We start from the raw sequence: 19,800 nt of genomic DNA, 5'->3' as shown, positions 1-19,800 counted from the left end.
AAATAGCATCTGCAAAGATCCATCTAGGATAGACATCGTTTGGAGCATGTCTATGGCTAGGGGCCAGGCCTGGGGCAGGGGTGGGAAACACCAGCTGTCCAGGGAAGGAGTGGTCCCTTGGGAGGGGAGCTTTGCCAGGTGCATGCGGCTTGGAGTGAGTAGGCTTTCCTTTTTCACTTCTCAGGCCTCCTGCTCTACATTTTTTTTTTTTTTTTTTTTTTTTTTTTAAAGAGAGCCTTTTTGGTCAAACAGTTGCTTTTCAATCACTCAGAAACAAGAGCTCGCCTAACCAGGATATTAACACTGTTGGGACTTGTACGCACCTGTGTCTGGGAGAGACTGTGGCCCCTCCTGAGGGTAGGAAAAGCTTTCAGGTCCAGGTCCAGAACTCTGTGACTTTGACAAACTCCATCTCCATTTTGGGAGCCTTCTTTGCCTGTGCTGTAGGCTGGCTTGAAACCAAATCAGACTTGACGATAGGAACCACGATGTTTTATTTCTCAAGATCACAGTGGTCCCTTGTTTTTGATGCTGAAAGTAATGTTCTTCATTGTGTGCCCTTGTGTAGCAATTTGAAGTTTCTGTGTTTTTTTTTTTTTTTTTTTTTTTTTTTCTTGCTGGTTGCTGAGCTCACCGATACTGTATGTTGTCTTTCTGCATCATGTCTCCTTATTAGTAAAGGACAAAGAGGTCAGGGCTGATCACCTGAAAATAGAGCATTTTGTGGTGAAAGACTTTTTACACATGACATCGAGGGAAGAAATAAGAAGTGTGCAAAGATCGTATTAAGAAATGTGTTTCCACAAACACTGAAGATTACATGTCTTAAAATACCATGCTAAAGGCACACGGGATATTTATTATCTATATTATTCATATAAAGAGCCTTTGTAATTAACAATGAAGAGAGCAGACAAAACTAACAAAGAAATTCAAATGACTAATAAATATACGTCAAAAAGGTCTGATAGGTAACGGAATAAATTCAGGTTGAGTTGACAACCTGAATATTGTTAAAAATCTGTATATGCATGTGTGTGCAGGTGTGTGGTTGTGTGTATAAGTATGTATACAGATGTGTAGAGGCCAGAGAATGAACTTCAGTGTCATTTTTCATGAGTCCATCTTTTTATTTACAGTAAATAGTTATTATTATTATTATCATTTATTACAATTTATTCACTTCGTATCCCAGCTGTAGCCCCCTCTCTTGTCTCCTCCCAATCCCACCCTCCTTCTCTCATCTCCTCCCATGCCCCTCCCCTAGTCCACTGATAAGGGAGGTCCTTCTCCCCTTCTCTCTGACCCTAGCCTATCAGGTTTCATCAGGACTGGTTGCATTGTCTTCCTCTGTGGCCTGTCAAGGCTGCTCCCCCTGCTCCCCTGCCCGGGGAGTTGATCAGAGAGCCAGCCACTGGGTTAATGCCAGAGAAAACCCCTGCTCCCCTTACTAGGGACCCGACTTGGAGACTGAGACTATGGGCTACATCTGAATCAGGGTTTTAGGTTATCTCCATGCATGGTCCTTGGTTGGGGTATCATTCTCTTCAGGGCCCCCAAGGCTCAGTTTATTTATTATTATTATTATTATTATTATTATTATTATTATTATTATTATTATTATTTACTCTTTTGGAGCTCCTTGTCCCATCCAGGCCTTTCTATCTCTCCCTTCTTTCATAAAATTCCATGCATTCTACCCAAAGTTTGCCTATGAGTCTCAGCCTCTGCTTTGTTACTTTGATCAGTAGAGTCTTTCAGAGGCCCTCTGTGGTAGACTCCTGTCCTGTTCCCTGTCTTCTGCTTATGATGTCTATCACATTTGCCCTTCTGAATGAGGATTGAGCATCTTCCCTAGGGTCTTCCTTGTTGTTTAGCTTCTTTAGGAGTATAGATTTTAGTATGTTTGTCCTATATTATATGTCTAATAACCACTTATGAGTGAGTATATACCATGTGTGTCTTTCTGTTTCTGGGTTACCTCACTCAAGATGATCTTTTCTAGTTCCCATCATTCGCCTGCAAATTTCATGATTTCCTTGTTTTTAATTGCTGAGTAATATTCCATTTTGTGAATGTACCACAATTTCTGTATCCGTTCCTCTGTTGAGGGACATCTGGGTTGTTTCCAGATTCTGGCTATTATGAACAGAGCTGCTATGAACATGGTTGAGCAAATGTCCTTGTTGTATGGTTGAGCATACTTTGGATATATTCCTAGGAGTGGTATAGCTGCATCTTGAGGTAGCATTATTCCTACTTTTCTGAGAAAGCACCAGATTGATTTCCAAAGTGGTTGTACAAGTTTACATTCCTGCCAGCAATGAAGGAGGGTTCCCCTTTCTTCACATCCTCTCCAGCATGTGTTGTCACTTGAGTTTTTGATCTTAGCCATTCTGATGGGTGTAAGGTGAAAGAGATCTCAGGGTTATTTTGATTTGCATTTCCCTGATGTCTAAGGACATTGAATATTTCTTTAAGTGTTTTTCTCTCCATCTTGTTTTTGAGACAGTTTCTATCATAGGTCTGGAGTTCCATTTTTAAACTGGGCTAGCTGGTCAGTGAGCCCCAGGAATCTTTCTCCACCTCCTAGGCACTGGGATTACAGATATGTATTACCATGTATATCTATCTATCTATCTATCTATCTATCTATCTATCTATCTATCATCTATCTATCTATGTAAGTATCTATCTATCTATCTATCTATCTATCTATCTATGTATCTATCTACTATCTATCATCCATCTATTATCTATCATCTATTTATCTGTCTATCAACAAGCATCTATATTTATCTATCATGTATCTATTTATCACCTATCATCAATCATCTATCTATTTATCTAACATCTATGTATGTATGTATGTATGATTGTATCTTTATGTGGATTCTGGAGATTGAACTCAGATCCTCATGCTTGCTGGCACTTTACCAACCAAGCTATCTCCCCACTTCTAGGCATTGCTTTTATATCTAAAACACAATAAAAATATCTTCTAAAAAGTCAGTACCTAGTGTTGGAAGAAGCAGGCCTTCTCACACACTACAGGTTTTAGCATTTGAATGGACAGTGTCTTGGAAGGATGATGAAAGAAGTAAAGAAACAAAGATAAAACTCTTCCCCACCCCACCACTCAGCCCCTTTGAACTGGTTCTTCTAGTCCCAGAAGCCTAGAGAGTAATGTTTTATGCCAGAATCCAGTTGAGAGGTTGCTTACTGTAACACTGCATATGATGAGAGAAATCTTGGTGGTTTTGTTCAGCAGCTCAGCTTTGGTTTTTGAGGATCACAGTGCATGGATCACTGGGATAGTATATAGATAGAAGAGAGTAGCCCGTAGGCATCTCCATGAAGTAAGAATTTGGGTTCTAGATCTCTCACACTTTTGCCTAAAACAGTAGTTCTCAACCTGTGGGTCATGACCCCCATGGGTGGGGTCTCAGAGCAGATATTTACATTATGATTTATAACAGTAGGAAAATTACAGTTATGAGGTAGGAACAAAATAATTTTATGGTTGGGGGTCACCACAACACCAGGAACTGTGTTAGAGGGTCACAGCATTAGGAAGGTTGAGAACTACTGTTCTAAAATAACTAGAACGTTTGTTGTTACCTCTCAGAGGTAAAAGAGTGTTGCAAAAGAATTATTTTAACTAGTTTATTGAGAAAATAGATTTTATAATGTTGGGGATTATAAGATAGTTCCAGTCAAGAACAGTTTCAAATTTTTTAGTTCTTCCTCAAAACAAAAAAACAAAAAGACTAAGATAGCGAATGCATAGTTTTTTGAATTGAAGTCACAAAATCGATTGTTTATTTGGGCCTGGTGTTGTTTGCTCATAATTGAAGCTTCCTGTCCATTCTGGTCTATAGTGAATTCTGGCCCAGCTGATACTATATAGCAAGAACTTGCTTCCAAAGAAAACAGAGAGGTTATTATTCTTAAAAAGTTCACCATTGCCAGTCCAACTACTTTGTAAATACTTATGGTTAGGTCCACAAACCAGTGATGTAGGTTTTATGGAGAAGATTCCTTTTGTTTTGTGGGTATCATTTACTCAGACACTCAACTGCGCGAGGTGCTGAGAATAAGTGACTGTTGAATCCTCATAAATGAGGCATCCTTATCACCCTTTCTAAGGTAGAGTGAGCATTACAAAAGAATGTGAGCCAGAGGAAAGGGCGGAAGCTACGGGCCTCTGTGTTCTAGGCATGCCATTGTACTCACAAACTCACAGCAGTTATGATTCCCTGTCCGTGACTCACACAATTTAGAGCCATCAACATTCCCTCCTCATGGATGGGCCTCAAGGGGCTTATGAACCCCCAGACCCTCCCTGAGGATTGATAGACAGTTAACAAAGGTTGCTGGGACAGAGGGTGTGAGATTTTCTTTAGTGATATAACTGCTGTTAAACTACCCATTTCCTGTAAATAACCTCGTATCATGTTCCTGTAAGCAATTCTAATCAAACTCACCAACTGAGTCACAAAACAACAAAACCAAAAACAAAATATGAAAGTAAAAGGAAGAAAATAATGAGGGTGGATATGATCAAAATATATTATATACGTGTGTGAAAATGCCATAATGAAGTCCACTACTAAGTACAATTAATGTTAATAAATACTAATGAAAAGATACACATTCATAATAATTATTCTTGATATATAATAATGTACTTTTATTATCGTGTCACTAGTTTTATGAAGAATATTTTACAATGTTGTCTTAGTATTTTAATTTTAAAATATTTTTAAGATTTTCTTTAAACTTATATTTTGTATTTAACGTATTTGGTGCTGACACCAATAAAGCATGCTGACATCATAAAAGCATGATGCACATAAAAGAATCAGTTATGAAAATACTCTCTGAAATACTTGGTGAAATTATGTTATATAAGATATTTCAAATTGTAGTTGTTTTATAGTATCTAAAATTTCAACCCCAAATCATCAGTTGGGCTCTTGGCTGCCTCTCAGGGGTTAAAGGCAGGTGGAAGATACTGCATAGTTAGGACAAAAGCCTCACGTGGTTCAAGTTGGAGCTAACTTGAATGCTTCTTTTGTGCAGTCTACTCCCACAGTTCCAGAAAACACTATCCAAACTGTGAAGGGAAGTAAGCGATTAAACAGTCCTCTATAGCTGCAATAACACCAACAACAGTACCCAGCATGGCAACCTGTTGGTGGCAACCAACAGCTGGCTACTTGCACTCCAGGCCCACTAAACAGGAGGAAAATCAGGCCTGGTGCCAGGAACCTAACCAGGGAAATCACGGTCCTGAGAAAATTATCTACTACCGTCACTTTGCTAGACAAGCATAATTCCTAACTGCATTCTAAATCTTGTTTTTATACCCCCAGGTAGGTATAGCAAGAAATAATTGTATAAGGAAAACATGTCAAAAAATTGTGTTTAAGCATTCATGTGAATGCTTAGACAAACTTAGAGCCCATTAAACGACAGCCCCCAGTCCTGTTCTGTCTCTGTGTAGATTATACATTTATTCAGTGCAAAATGGAAACTCCTTGTGAAGATTCTTTCTATGAGTTAAAAAAATCCCAAACTTAGGCTGGAGAGATGACTCAGTGGTTAAGAGCATTTGCTGCTCTTCTGGCTGACCAGGGTTCAATTTCTAGGACCCACATGGTAGCACACAACTGCCTGTAACTCTGATTCCAGGGTATCTGATTCCCTCTTTTGGCCCTCACAGGTGCCAGGAAGGCATGCAGAGCACAGACATCCATCAGGCAAAAATACCCACACACAGACAATAAAGTGAAGCTATTTAAAACTCAAGTATAAATTTTTCAGAATTAAAAATTAAAACCTCTTTACCACCCATCACCTAAAGGGCTTTCACAAGATCAATAGCAGTTTTCGTTTTCAACCTTTGATTTTCATCACTAAAATTTATTAAATTGAAAGTTGAAGACTTGCGGGAACGATGTTTGCTGAATATCTTATTAAGGATTTCAACTAATTTTAAAGGAAACGTGACTAAAATTTGGAAGGCTTAATCACAAAACATTTTCAACAGTTTTAGGTCACCTGTGATGTGGTTTTTCCCACTTTTAATTTTACATTTCTTTGTTTGTGTTTGTATGTGTGTGTGTGTGTGTGTGTGTGCATATATGTGTGCATGCCACAGAGCACTTGTGTAGGTTGGGGGGGGGAACTTGTGGAAGTCAGTTCTGTCCTCCACCCTGTGGGAATCCAGGTCAATGGAACTCAGGTCATTAGGCTTGTCAGCAAGCACATTTACCCACTGACCACCTACCCATTTACCATCTAACCACTTCTTCAGAATATCACACATTTCTATAATCAGTAGCACAAAACAAGTGAGAGCGTGCTTACTGCTACATGAATGTAGTTTAATTGATTTTTATCCTACAGCATCAGCTCTGACACGAATTTTATGGACACTGATAGGTACAAACAGAAATGCTTGTAAGTTTTGACGACTACCGTCTCTATTTGAAATGTTGAAATCTTGGATGAGTAAGGACTCAAGTGTGTGCCCCGCCTAGTTATAACCATATTTTGTTCCATTGATTTCTTCATCTAACGAGAACACTGCCTTTAGAGAGCCGTGTTTTTGTTCTTTACCAAAATTTATGCTCGTGTCGCTACTGCCTGAACAAACAGTTTTACCTTCAATGTTAAAAATCTAAAATGAGTTTAAAGCTTTTACAGTTTATGCCACATTAAGCTTTCAAAAACTTTCATCCATTTCCATGAACTGACTTTAAAATTGAGCCTTGGTTTTGGAACTCACATAGCCAATTTTGTGTTTCAGTCATCTGAAGACATTGCCATAAAACCGGCGATAGTTGTTTGTCAGGCTTCTTTCCGAGCTGTTGAGACTGACGTGTTAGCCAGCAGTCTTTGTCTTTTTGATTTTATTTATTTATTTTTTTCATTTAGAAAATTCATTTGATCTAAATGAAAGGTCAGAGTTCAGATGTGGCTGCTTTCTGTAGGTGTGTGTGTAAAATTATGATTAGGGGTCACAGTCTTTCAAAATTACTGTCTAATGAAGTGAGTGCTCCTCAGCATGTCTATTTCTTTATAGTAAATTCCTTTTTTCTGGGTAGTAAATGCTGGCCCAAGTCTTGTACCAATCACATGCTCACCATCAAATTTCCAAAGAAGTGAAGATTTAGTAAAAATTTCACTAAACATACACTTATGCTTTTCTTTAGAACTCACGGATGGAAGAATTTATTAGAAAATAAAGGTTTTTTATTTTTATTTTATTTTTATTTTTTTAGCTATATTATACATCTTCAACAGATTAAATACAAAACATCAACAAGAATGAGTTGCAGCCTATTTTACAGAACAAAAGAGCAATTTACAAACTGCTACTAGGGCGTGTTTTGTGTATGGCCGCAGTGTGTATCTCTTGCATATGGTTTAAGCATCATTTTAAAGTTAGAGGTTAAGTAATCATTTTAAAGATGGGCTTCAAGTCTAACCCATCATTTCCCATCCTCCACAGCACTGACTTCTATCCTGGTAGCTGTGAGCACATCTTAGCTTTAGAACATTCCATTGCCCAATGGCTATAGACACAGCAACAATGGAACCAAATGGAGATAGTTCCCAAACTTAATGAGTTTGTTTAACTTAATGAGGAGTTCATTCTTAAGTTTGTTCCCCTCCTTTTAAAACTGGGAAACTAACGCGCATTTAGTAGAAATGGTATTTCAGGTTTTGATGTTTTCCTGGGCTAGTGATACACGCTACAGTACTGTCTCCTGGAACTTAGCAGTTGAGACAGCTACATACTGGTCCTCAGGGGGTTCACCACTGTGAAGGCAAAGAGTGGGTGCCCTCCAGTGTGCCCTGTAGCTGGCTGTGCCGGTTGGTGGACTGAGTGTGTTAAATGAATTTTTAAAAAAGACTTACTTATTTATGTATATGAGTTTTCCGTCTTCCTTTACAACTGCAAAATAGAAGAGGGCATCTGATCCCATCATACATGCTAGTTAGCCACTATATGGTTGCTGGGAATTGAACTCAGGACCTCTGGAGGAACAACTAGTGCTCTTAACTGAGCCATCTCTCCAGTTTCTAAGTTATATCTCTCCAATTTATAAACTGAATAAAATTTTACTTATGGTATTTTCAATTTTTAAAGGGTCTATAAAGTGGAACTAAGCTGCCACTTGATGTGATGGTTAACGGTGGCTGTGAACTTGACAGCATCTACGTCACCTAGGATACTATCTCTGGGCATGTCTGTGAGGGAATTTGAAAATAAAATGGAGAAAGTGAGTGTGCTGCTTAGTTTTATGTCAGCCTGACACAGCTGGAGTCATCAGAGAAAAGAGAGCCTCAATTGAGAAAATGTCTTTTCAATATCTGGCTGCAGGCAAGCCTGTAGGGGATTTTCTTAATTAGCAATTAATGTGGGAGGGCACAGCTAGTTGTGAGTTGGGCCATGGCTGGCTGGTTGTCCAGGGTCCTACAAGAAAGCAGGCTGAGCAGGCCATAAGCAGCAAACCTGTAAGCAGCCCCCTTCCATGGCCTCTGCTTCAGCTCCTGCCTCCAGGTTCCTGCCCTGCTTGAGTTCCTGCCCCCACTGCTTTTGATAATGAACTGCTGTATGAAAACACAAGGAATAAACCCTTTCCTCCCCAGGTTGCTTTTGGGCACGGTGTTTCATCACAGCAATAGTAACCCTAGGACAGTAAGCAAAGCACAGGGCTCATCTATTGCTGCTTCCTGGCTGTGGGTGCAATGTCAGCAGCTGTCTCATGCTCTTGCCATGTCTTCCCTGCCATGATGGAGTGTACCTTCAAACTGTGAGCCCCAGTAAACCTTTACTCTCTAGTTTGCTTTTGTCATGACATCTGAAAAGGTAAACTTTATGCTCACAAAACACCTGTGCTTCCACCACTATGACTCAAGGCAAAGAGGTGCTTTCTCCCATGTGTTTCCTCTCCAGGATAGGAGATGTTTACATCATTGGATCTAGATAGGGATGACTAGCCATTATCATCACTAATATTCTTCCAAACTTTGCAACAGGCTTGAAGCACAAATGTCACATGTACATTAAAATGATACCATGGCGGATGCTAAAGTTTTTCCAAACCAATGTCATTCGGTTGTAATGCAACAGTTCACACAAATCTTTACTTACAATGTAGAATATTGGAAATAGCACACTGGGTAAGATACTGAGGCAGTAGATCTTTCTTAGGATTATCTCAGACATATCTGGACGCAGGTCACTTCATGTCCCACACATACTTTAGTAAACAGTCCCTTGTGAATAAACCCTTCTGGACTGATCCTATTTTGAGTGTACCATCTGTTTCCTGTTTGGTCCTTGGCGGATAGAGTAGGAGAAAAGTCTTTCCCCCAATATATTTTTATATGACAGAAGCAGATTGCAGAGTATAAAAGCCATATGATTTGAATTAAGTATGCATTTATATTAAGTATGCATTATATTTTTATAGTAGTAAAGAATTCCTGGAGGTGGATGCATCAAAATGTCACTTGCATCTAGATGGCAGGGTTACAAGCGATATTTTTTTCTTTTCCTTATGTAGAGTTTAAACACTGTCTTCAGTAGGTGGGGATTGTAGTTATTGTAAGCAAACAGATGAATTATTTTCATACTCCTGTGCATGAAGGGATGGGGATTGAGAACCGTGTGTTGCCCCTCTACCATGTTCCTCGCCAGCTGCTATTGTTTTCAGTTTCCTCCTGTGTCGGGTAATATTTTAGGGGAAATTTCCCCCTCTTGTTAGCTTTCAGTTGCTGTGACAAATTACCCGAGAAAAACAACTTGAAAGAAAGATTCATTTCAGCTCACGGTTTCAGAGCTTTCAGTCTACGGTCACATGACCCCATGGCGTTGGGATTAAGGCAAGATAGAGAACATCATGACATGGTCAGTGAATATGCTCATTGTAGGATATCTAGGTAGCAAATAGAGAGAGGTCAGGTACCAGTATCTCCAAGGGCATTCTCCCAGTGACTTCACTTCTTCCCTGTGAGACCTACCTCTTAACGTTTGCACCATCTCCCCAAACATAGCGGAACAGAGCCTTTAGGGTTGGGGGTGCATTTCAGGTCTAAGCCACAGTCCTCCCACAGGATTTTCACTGAGTATCTGTAGATAACCTCTCTGGAATGTTACTTGGGTGTCCAATTCTATACTGGTCATAGAGTATATTTAAACATGATCCTGAATTGATTGGGAATTCCCAGGCTCTTTCATACAATGGCCACAATAGCCCTCCTCCAGCTGTTTTTGCAAGCGTATCCTGGAAAGACGCTTGTGTTTTACCATTTTCTCATTTGTCTTCTGCTGGGTATAAATTGATATATTGTTATTTTATGTGTAGGTGTTGGTTATAAAAAATAATTGGTCTCTTCATGCTTTATTTATACATTTAACTTTCTTATTTTGCAGTTGTCTATTCATATCACTTTCCCATTAAAAAATTCACTTATTATTTTTTCATTTATTTACTATTTCTGTGTGTGTACATGTGTACTCTGTGAGTTTATGTACACTGTGTGCATGCAGAGGCCAGAAAAGGGTATCACAGATTGCCTAGAACTGGAGTTACAGGAAGTCGTGAACCAGCATGTAGGCTGCTGGCAACTGAACCCATGACCTCTGCAAGAGAACCAAGCATTTTCAAAGGCTAGGCCACCTTTCCAGTCCAGTTTACCCAGTTTTCAATTGGGTATTCTGACCTTTCCCTCTTGGTTTTAAAAAGTTCCTTGTTTATCTCTTTTGTCGTTTGGATATTTGATTGTTTCTCAAGGGTCTCCTATTAAAGGCTTGATCACTATGATGACACTATTGGGAGGTGGTGGAGCTCTGAGATGTGAGGCCTCCTTAGGAGCTTCTTAGATCATTGGGGACATGCTGTCTGAAAGGATTATGAGACCTACCACAGTATATTACTCTCTTGCTTTCTTACTTCTAATCCAACCGACTTTGCTCTGCCATACACATTCCTGTCACTATGTACTGACCCACTCATGGGCCCCAAGCAATGGGAACTACTAATGATGGGTTAGAATCTCCAAAACTCCCTGGGTAAAGGAAGTCTTTTTTTTTTTTTTCCTTTGTAATTTATCACAGTTGCTTTGTTATAGTGACAGAAAGCCCAATAAGCACAGTCCCCAAAGTAGTGTCAAGTAACCTACGGGTGCATGAGTGTTTTTCATGAAACACTGTCCCCATTTTAGGAACGGATGCCCTGCCAGCAGATTATTTCACCCACAGGCAAGTGAAAGCAGACTTCAGTCACCAACTATGCTACCCCTCACAGTCACAACCAACCTTGCTAGCGCAGAAAATATGCCAACCTACCGGGAATTATTTAAGACGCATAGAGGAGCACTAAATGCAAGGTAAAAATGGGCGCGCCGGTTGAGCGTCATGATGCGCCAGGCGCTACACACATTTCAGTCCCTGTAATCTGATCACATAGGGGTTACCACTACACTTATTTCACATGCGTGACATCCAGGGTTGGGGAGTATAAGTACATACCTAGGACCATATCACTAAGGTCTGTGAGATCCCAAAATTAAACCCAGGGAGGCTAAAAAAAGGATGTTATCAAAGGGAAAAGGCCCTATCACAATTCTCTTTTGGAGTCACACTGGCCAACTGTTTCTAAGAATGTAATGAACAACTTTCTCTATAGAAATAACAGAAAATAAAAAAAAATTGAGAATATGAATTCCAACCACATGAACTTGTGAAGGCAGAAAATGAAGAGCAGGAAAGTGATGCTTCTCAGCCAAAACTACCTTGCTAAGTGTTTATGGAGTTGAGAGTAGAACCGAGACTTTCAGCCTCTGGATTCAGAGGGGTTTCCTTCTAATCATGAAGGAAAAGTGTGTGACTGTCTGCACCCTCACAGCATGCCGTTAGTCATGCGCCAGGCAGTTTTAGATAAGTGCGATGGTATGTTATTATCGAAACCAGATTTGTAACCCAGGCTATTTGAGATGAGGTGTGAGAAGAATAGAGGTGACTTTTCATGTTCTTAGAAGGACTTTTTTTTTTTTTTGTAAGAAATAAATTCCTTCATCTCAGTCTTAGGAAAGACTACTTTAATATAAGAAGTGAGCAAGAAAGGGAGACAAGAAGGACACACACACATATATATATACGTATATATATGACATATGCTGTATATGCATAATGCATTTGAGTATGTATATGTCCATACATATAGATATACATATGTTCATAGATATTTATGTACACGTACTTGCAGTTATAAATGTGGCCGTGTGTATATACGTGTGCATACATATAGATACACATATGTACATAGATATTTATGTATATACATTTGCAGTTTTAAATGTGAACTTGTTAAGTATTTTTATAGCAAAGAGAAAACCAACAGAAGTAATATTTTTGAATAGAAACTTTTCTGCATTTCTGAAACAGGATATCAGAAGCAAAGATGACTTTCAGTATTTTTAAAGCACCAGGTGTGGGGCAGGATGGAGCACAGTCCTGCCAAAATAAATATGGTAGAAGAAAACCCAAGGGACCTGAGGGCCCAAGATATAAAGCCTGAGCAGGGCTTGAAGGCACAGTCCCACAAACCCAGCTACACGGGGAACTGAAGCGGAAAGGTCAGAAATTCAAGGTCTGATTGGCGTACAACAAGTTTAAGGCCAGTTTGCGAATCTTAGCAAAATTTTATTTCACAAACATAAAAAAAACTGTAAATTATTCTGGAAAATTTATCTAGGTGGTAGAGTGCCTTGCTCAGCATAAAAGCTCCCAGGTTGTAACCCTAGTCCTGCTAAGTGAATGAAAGAACAAATAAATGAAATGAAAGAATTGACATTCCTAGTTTAGGAAGAAGGGGGACTTGTTCCAGGATAAAAAGTCACTAAGGATATAAACAAATCCTAACAGTAGTGGCTATGCCTATGGGAAGTTTTAGTGCCACGTAATGTGTATGGATGTTCATTGGATGGAAAAAGTTAAAAGTGTGCTATCTGTGTCTGGACAGTGGAAAAAAGTGGGGAATGGAAAAAATTGAGAAAAGAGTGAAGGTGAAGGGGGACATGAAAATGAGATTCACCTGGAAGAGAAAGATGCTATCCTCTAACCCCAGTATTGGACCATGGCAGAAAACAAAACAAAACAAAACAAACAAACAAACAAACAAAAAACCTCAAGAAGGTCTTTTAAGGATATGAAATGATAGTAAAGTCTTCATGTCGCTGAAAGTTCTGTGTTTCTGCCACTGTGAGGAAGATGGGCAGAGGGAAGTCCGTCAGAGCACAGGGCTGCCGACCTCAGCCTCCACCTGCCATAGGAAGATTTCAGTAATGCTCATCAGAGGCCAGAGAAATGCAAGGCAGGTTGAAGAAGCAAGCTTCCTACTCTAAGAGAGGCCAATGAAAAGAATCCAGAAATAGAACCAGAGGATCCAGTTCCAGCAGGAGGAGCATGAGGGAGACGGATGAAGTGGGGAGCAAACCCCCTTGGGGAAGTGGGTTGAACTTAGGCCAGCAGGGTGGTGGAAAATAGCTGTTGGTGCCAGGAGAAAAATGAATCGAGTGAGAGGCCACAGGAGGGTGGGGGAGGAGGGCACAGGGCAGGCCCCACAGGAATTGGAGACACAGAGTGAGAGATGATCATTCCAGCTGTCCAAAATCCATTCTTTTGATTTTTGTACTGGCAGGAGGAGAATCTGGATGGGAGCTGAGAGCGACTATCGTGGGAGGACAGAAGGTGCTGGAGTGGGTGGGTGTCAGGCTGTCATGGGCCAGTGTGAGTGATAGCATTCTCTCTCTCCTCCATGTCTGTATCAAGAGTGAGCTTGTTTCTTATGTTTGCTGCCTGCAGAGAACAGATCCAAGACCAGACTGTGCTCTGGGAAAGGGCAAGCCACCCTCAAAGAACATGTCACCAGGGGCTTCTGAACAGCCCCTGGAAGGAGCGCTCTCTCTGTCATGGCTGTGGAAAGGGCCAGGCAGATTTCTGGCAATGGCTGGTTAGTGACCAGAGCTTTCTGGGTTCATGGAGTTCCTCCGACTCCTGGTCCCGGTCCATCTCAGCCACAGTTCATGGTGGCTGTGCCCAGGAAGGCTGCAGAGAAAATTCTCTACAGAGCCCAAGGGAAACTGGACCAAGAGTGAGCAGTGTTCCAAACTCCACCCTCTTTCCCCCAGCACTTCCAGGAAATGAAGGAGGAAATAAAGAAAAGGGGGTGTACACCTTCCAAGCAAAAGAGGTTCATCATGAAGATAAAGTTGGTGTCTCCTCTCCAACTCTGATACAGTACAAAGTTGAAGAATCTAGGAACAGTTAAAACAATTGAGTCAAATGAACTACACCTTAGAATAATTCATTAGTTATTTATTTACTGAATAGATTTTATAGAGGCTACCCTTAATGTTAGGTACCCATATTAAAAAGATATTATGCTCAGCCCAAAACATTGTAATTTATACCAAAGACTATATAAAAATAACACTTCAGAGATTATGATGTTGTTGGCCTATGTTTCCAGCATGGTATCAGGCAAAAGAGGAAAGAAATATTTATCATAAATAATAAAAATAGATGAAAGTTATGGGGCACAGTGGCCAAGTTAAATAATTTTCTTTGGAATGAATCGTTCTTGTGGGCATATGTACCTTTCTACTACATTATTTGGAAGCAATGGGGTATGTTTAAGACCCCTGCATTCAGCTGAAATTGGTTAGAGGCCTTGAGAAAACAGTGTCTATAATTCATGATTCTGGACTAGGATTTTTGACATGTCCAAAAGGACTCCCAATGGGATGCGAGGTTGCTGAGTTAAAGAAAGTTGTTTGGCCATTGCTCAATGATCGTATTATAGGCCTATTCTAAAGAGAAGGCACATCTGTGAGAAGAAACAGGGAGATAGATCACAACAGCAGTGAAACATGGCTGGGCAATGTAGAGGCAGTAGAAATAGAGACAAGGGGAACCTAGCTAAGTTTATATCAGCCAGAGTCAATTATCAGAGCTGATTTAATTAAAAAGCAAGTTAAAAAAAAAGTCCAGGAATTTTGGCTAATTTGTCTTTCTTAAAAATTGAGGGCTAACAAACATTAGGTGGAGCTTGGGAAATCCTGTGGAAGAAGGAGGAGGAAGGATTGTAGAAGCCAGAGGGATGAAGGATACCACAGGAAAAACCTACAGAATCAACTAACCATAGGTGCTCACAAAGACCCAACCGCCAATCAGATAGCATGCGTGGGACTGACCTAGGCCTTCTGCACAGATGTTATAGTTGTGTAGCTTGGTCTTCTGTGGGACTCTTAACAGTGGGAACAGGGGATGTCTCTGACTCTGCTGTCTGCTTTGGGGACCCTTTCCTTATACTGGCTCCCTCGTCTAGCCTCAATAGGAGAAGATGCGCCTAGTTTTACTGCAACTTGATATGTCAAGGTTTGTTGATATCCATGGGAGGCTTCCCTTTTTCTGAAGAGAAAAGGAGGAGAAGTGGATGGGAGGAGGAAAGAATGAGAGGAGAGGAGGAAGGAGGAAACTGTGGTTAGGAGGTTAAGCAACAATGTTAATTAACAATGTTAATTAATTAATGCCTGAGAACACAGTTCAATGGTAGAGCGTTTACCTAGCACACATGAGACCCTACGTTCAATTCCCAGAACTTCAAAAACTCTGGGAGTCGGAGCCATGGCTGTGGCTCTCTTGGCAGAGTACTGAACTGTGATTTTGCTGGTTCATGGATCAGATAATGGACCCATCCCTGACTCTGCTGCATGCCAATGTTTTTCCATTCAGATTCAGACATCAAATGGGTTTAGGGACCAGCTTGGTTACGTCGTTGGGCAACATGACCTGCAGGTACTTGAACTCCTTTTGGTCATTGTATTTTTCCAAATAGTAAATTTGTTCACGTGCCTCTGGCCTCCAGACACCTCCGGCAGCTCTAGCAGTGGTTCTTAAACTGTCGGTTGTGACCCGTTTGGGCGTCTGATGACCCTCTCACAGAGATCACACATCAGATATTTTCATTACAATTCATAACACCAACAAAATCACAGCTATGAAGTAGCAATGAAAATAATTTTACGGTTGGGGAGCTCACCACAACAAGAGGAACTGTATGAAATGGTCACAGCGTTAGGAAGGCTGAGCACCGCTGGGCTGGAGTCAGGCTGGAGATTTCTGAGCAACAGCACTGGTGGAGAGAGAGGGAGGGATGCATCAGCCCTGATCCCTCTGCCAACCCACACCTCACCTCACCCTCCTGAAACGCTACTTCCTCAGCACAGTGGTTCTCTCGTTCCCACCCCTCTACTTGGAACCTTGTCGTAACCTGAACTAAGTTCTCTCTTCTTCTGACTCTAGCCACTTGTCAAAGCCTACATGAGGTGGAGTTTCCTGGCCTATCCCACACCAACTACCATCTCACCTCATTCCTTTCTTCACTCACTGCTAGGCTGAATTCACATTGTGATTTGCTGATCACATTTCTAAGATATCTAGAATTTCCCAAGCACTGGGCGTGCAGATTCAAGACACATTCTGGGTCCTCAAGGGGTTCGTTTGTGAAGACACCTCTGTTGATCCTTGGTTCTCACAGGACCCCCTGTGAGCTACAGCCGGCACTGCCTGAGAACTACCATCTCCTGTCCTCTTCACGTTGTTTTCTTGCATATATAAAACACTTTCATTAAGGATGGTAGCCGACCCTTCCCCCCATCCTCTCAGTCTCACACAGCTCATCACACTTGTTAAAACCACAGAAGACAAGGGAGCCTCGTGTGCTGGTAGCAACAAGTGTGATGAACTGGAGAGTGAATGGGCAGTTCCACGGACAACGTGCTCAGCTCTTGAAGCAGATTGCGCCTTGTGATCTCTGGAGACCAAGATGGGAGCAAGACCCATTTTTAAATCAGTGTGGAAGGCCTCTCAGGATCTCACTGGGGAGGATGTCCCCTTAGGAGACACTGAGGGGACAGGTGAGTTAGCTTGTGATGTGAGCACCGAGCCAGGCTCGGAGGGTTCCAGCCCTGCCTTCACTCACAAGGCACCCTGGGCAGGCAGTGAAGTTCAGCCTGGCTGGCCCATCACTGCTGAGGGAGGAGACTCCATCTTGCCCAGCCCTCTTCTGGTTCTGCCTGCTTATGTAAGGTCACCCAGACAGAGAACGTGCTCTGGAGAACACATGGTCCCATCTTTAACACAGTGGACTTGGACTTGAAGAGTCCAAGTCATAGCCTTGGCGCTGGCCCTAATGACTTGTGTGGCTCAGGACAACCACTTTTCTTCTGGGTCTCAGTTTTCCCAACTGAAGTAGCTTGGTAATTTTTGTTCGGTGTGTGTACCCGTGTGTGGATATATGTGGTATGCATTCATGCGTGTGTGTGTGTGTATATGTGTATGTATTTGTATGTGTATATATGTGTATGTATGTAGGCTGTGTATGTACGTGGGGTGTGTGTGTGTGTATGAATGTGTGTGTATGTATGCCTGTGTATGCTCATGTGTATTTAGGTGGGGTGTGTGAATATGTGTACATGTATGTGGGGTATGTGTGTATTTCTGTGTGTGTATGTATCTGGTGCACATGTATGTGTGTGACACAGTTAGGCTTTACCACAGAAGTCTAAATTCAGGGAGAGATAAAGAAACAGGGTTGAGTTTCCTGCTATGGCCCAGAGAGAGATAAATCAACTCCATACTCACTCAAGCCCTCCTCTTCCACACCCTCTAACACATACTTTGAAAACCTCTAGAATGGTAAGCTGCACTTTTTCCTAATTAGGCTTTACAACCACAGTTAATTTTAAGAGACCCACATCCAAATATATACATGCTGACAAGCTGTATAGAGTTTACTGCTGCCTATCTGTGTCTTGGCTATTAATAAAATTCATTTTAGTTTTTTTTTTTTTTTTTTTTTTTTTTTTTGAGAACCAAATAAATACAACTAGAAGGTTCAATATCTTCTTCCCACACCCCAGTGGCTTGCCTTCTTCAGGGCCTGTGGTGTACACACCCTGGTTTGGAGAACACTGGCCCCAGGGGGTCCCAGGCTCTTTTCAGCCCTGCTGTTCTAGGTGTCTGGGCCTAGAGCAAAGAAATGGTGTCGGTTTTTCCCAGTCCTGATCATTGCTCATGGATGCAGCAGCATTTAATTTGGGAAAATGAAAATATCAAGGTCACTTCAGGGGAAGAAAAATATTCCACTCTCAACTGGAAGCCATGTCGTACTTCTCAGTGGGCTGGGCACATCCTGCTGGCTCAAGGGTCCCGCTGGAGCTAGCAAGCTCTCTCTAGCTTCCTGGTAAGGTTTTCGTTTCTTTCTTCTAGCCATGAACGGGTAGCCCTGGATCAGGCAGTGCTGAGGGGTTTCTCTTTTCTTTTATTTTTTTCCACAAACAAAAAGAAAAATTTCTTGTAAACAAACAACCTGCAAACTTTCTTCACAATTTAAGAAGTGTTTTATGAAGAGTGGGGAGCGTAGTGCGTGCACATAGCTTCTTCTTTCTCCTCAGGCCTTGGGTAAGTGACTGTTTTGTTCAAGAAAGGTCGCTTTCTTTGGGAGGACCACAGGGCTCAAGGGAGTGGTGGCTGAAACCCAGTCCCCGGTCCCTATCCACTCATAACTCATTTGAGAGATATGCAAAGTTGTCAGGACTGCCAAAGGTCCGCTTGCCAAGGCAAGCTTCTCTCCAGTGCACTTCTATATTTATGAGAAACCGAAATAAAAAACAGCGCTAAAAGGCAACAGACCCACAGTCAGGCAATCCCCCTAACAAAAGGCCATAGAGTGGGGACAGGCCATCAGGAGGTCACCCAGAACAGAATGGTCACTTCATGGCTCCAGGGGTCCTGATCCTGCCTTAGCTTGAAACCTATCTTCAGACAGAGTCTGGGGAAGTCTTAATTACCCCTGTGTCAGTGTGGTCACCAGCGGAGTTCCCTAGGGTTGCCATAACAAAGTACCACAAATCACGTGGCTCACGTCAACTGTATAGCTTTCTCATGGTTCTGGAGGCCCAAAGTCTCAAGTCAAGGTGTCAGCAGGGCAATGGTGCTCCCTCCAAAGGCTGAAGTCAGGGGCTCCTCCTACTTTCTCCACGATTTTGATCGTTTCTGACATCCTTAGTGTTCCCTGGCTTAGAGCTATTTCATTTGCCTACTGTGACCTTTCCCCTGTGCATCTGTTTATTTTGTGGAACCCCCTTTACTCTTCTCTTTCCTCCTCCTCCCTCCTCTCTCATTTTTTGGGGAGAGGGCTCTTAGATAGCCCAGGCTGCTTCAAACTTGCTATGTAGACAAGGATGACCTTGAACTTCTGATCCTCCTTTCTTTACCTTCCGAGTGCTGGAATCACAGGCCATTCCACCAGGAACTCCTGATTTACACAGTGCTGAGGATCTAACAGTAGCATCCTGGCATGGCAGAGAAGCATTCTACCTGCCGAGAGAGATATCTCCAATCCCTTCAGGTTACTTTTCTAAGGATATCAGTTACATTGACTTTAGGCCCCATGTAATCCAGTATGACATAATATTAACTTAGCTACATCTACAAAGACCCTGTTTATCAATAAAGTAACTTTTATAAGTTCTAAGTGGACATAAATTTTGGAATAGGCAGCATATTTAACCCGATGAGGTACCTAAATATACCTTTCCCCAGGGAAGCATAGGGGCTAAAGTGAAACAGTGTGTTTTGCTTTTTAATTTTGAATAACAATAAATTATTATTATTATTATTATTATTATTATTATTATTATTATTATTAT

The 19,800-nt window shown here is 41.4% G+C and overlaps 1 long non-coding RNA gene across 1 annotated transcript in view; it reads right to left on the bottom strand.

Annotated features, from left to right (window-relative positions):
- Positions 1-333: 333 nt before the first annotated feature.
- Positions 334-19,800, bottom strand: part of LOC129683853 (uncharacterized) — a 31,074-nt gene continuing 11,607 nt past the window's right edge. The window contains exons 3-4 of the long non-coding RNA XR_008721204.1: positions 16,128-16,220; positions 334-705 (exon numbers count right to left, since the gene is read on the bottom strand). This is a non-coding gene — a long non-coding RNA (uncharacterized LOC129683853). The remainder of the gene's footprint in view (positions 706-16,127; positions 16,221-19,800) is intronic.

Source organism: Psammomys obesus, unplaced genomic scaffold, assembly GCF_907164565.1.
Source record: "Psammomys obesus unplaced genomic scaffold, mPsaObe1.curated_primary_1811, whole genome shotgun sequence".
Lineage (NCBI taxonomy): Eukaryota > Metazoa > Chordata > Mammalia > Rodentia > Muridae > Psammomys > Psammomys obesus.
Note: the sequence above shows the minus strand (reverse complement) of the source record. Positions and strands in the feature narration are given on the sequence as shown.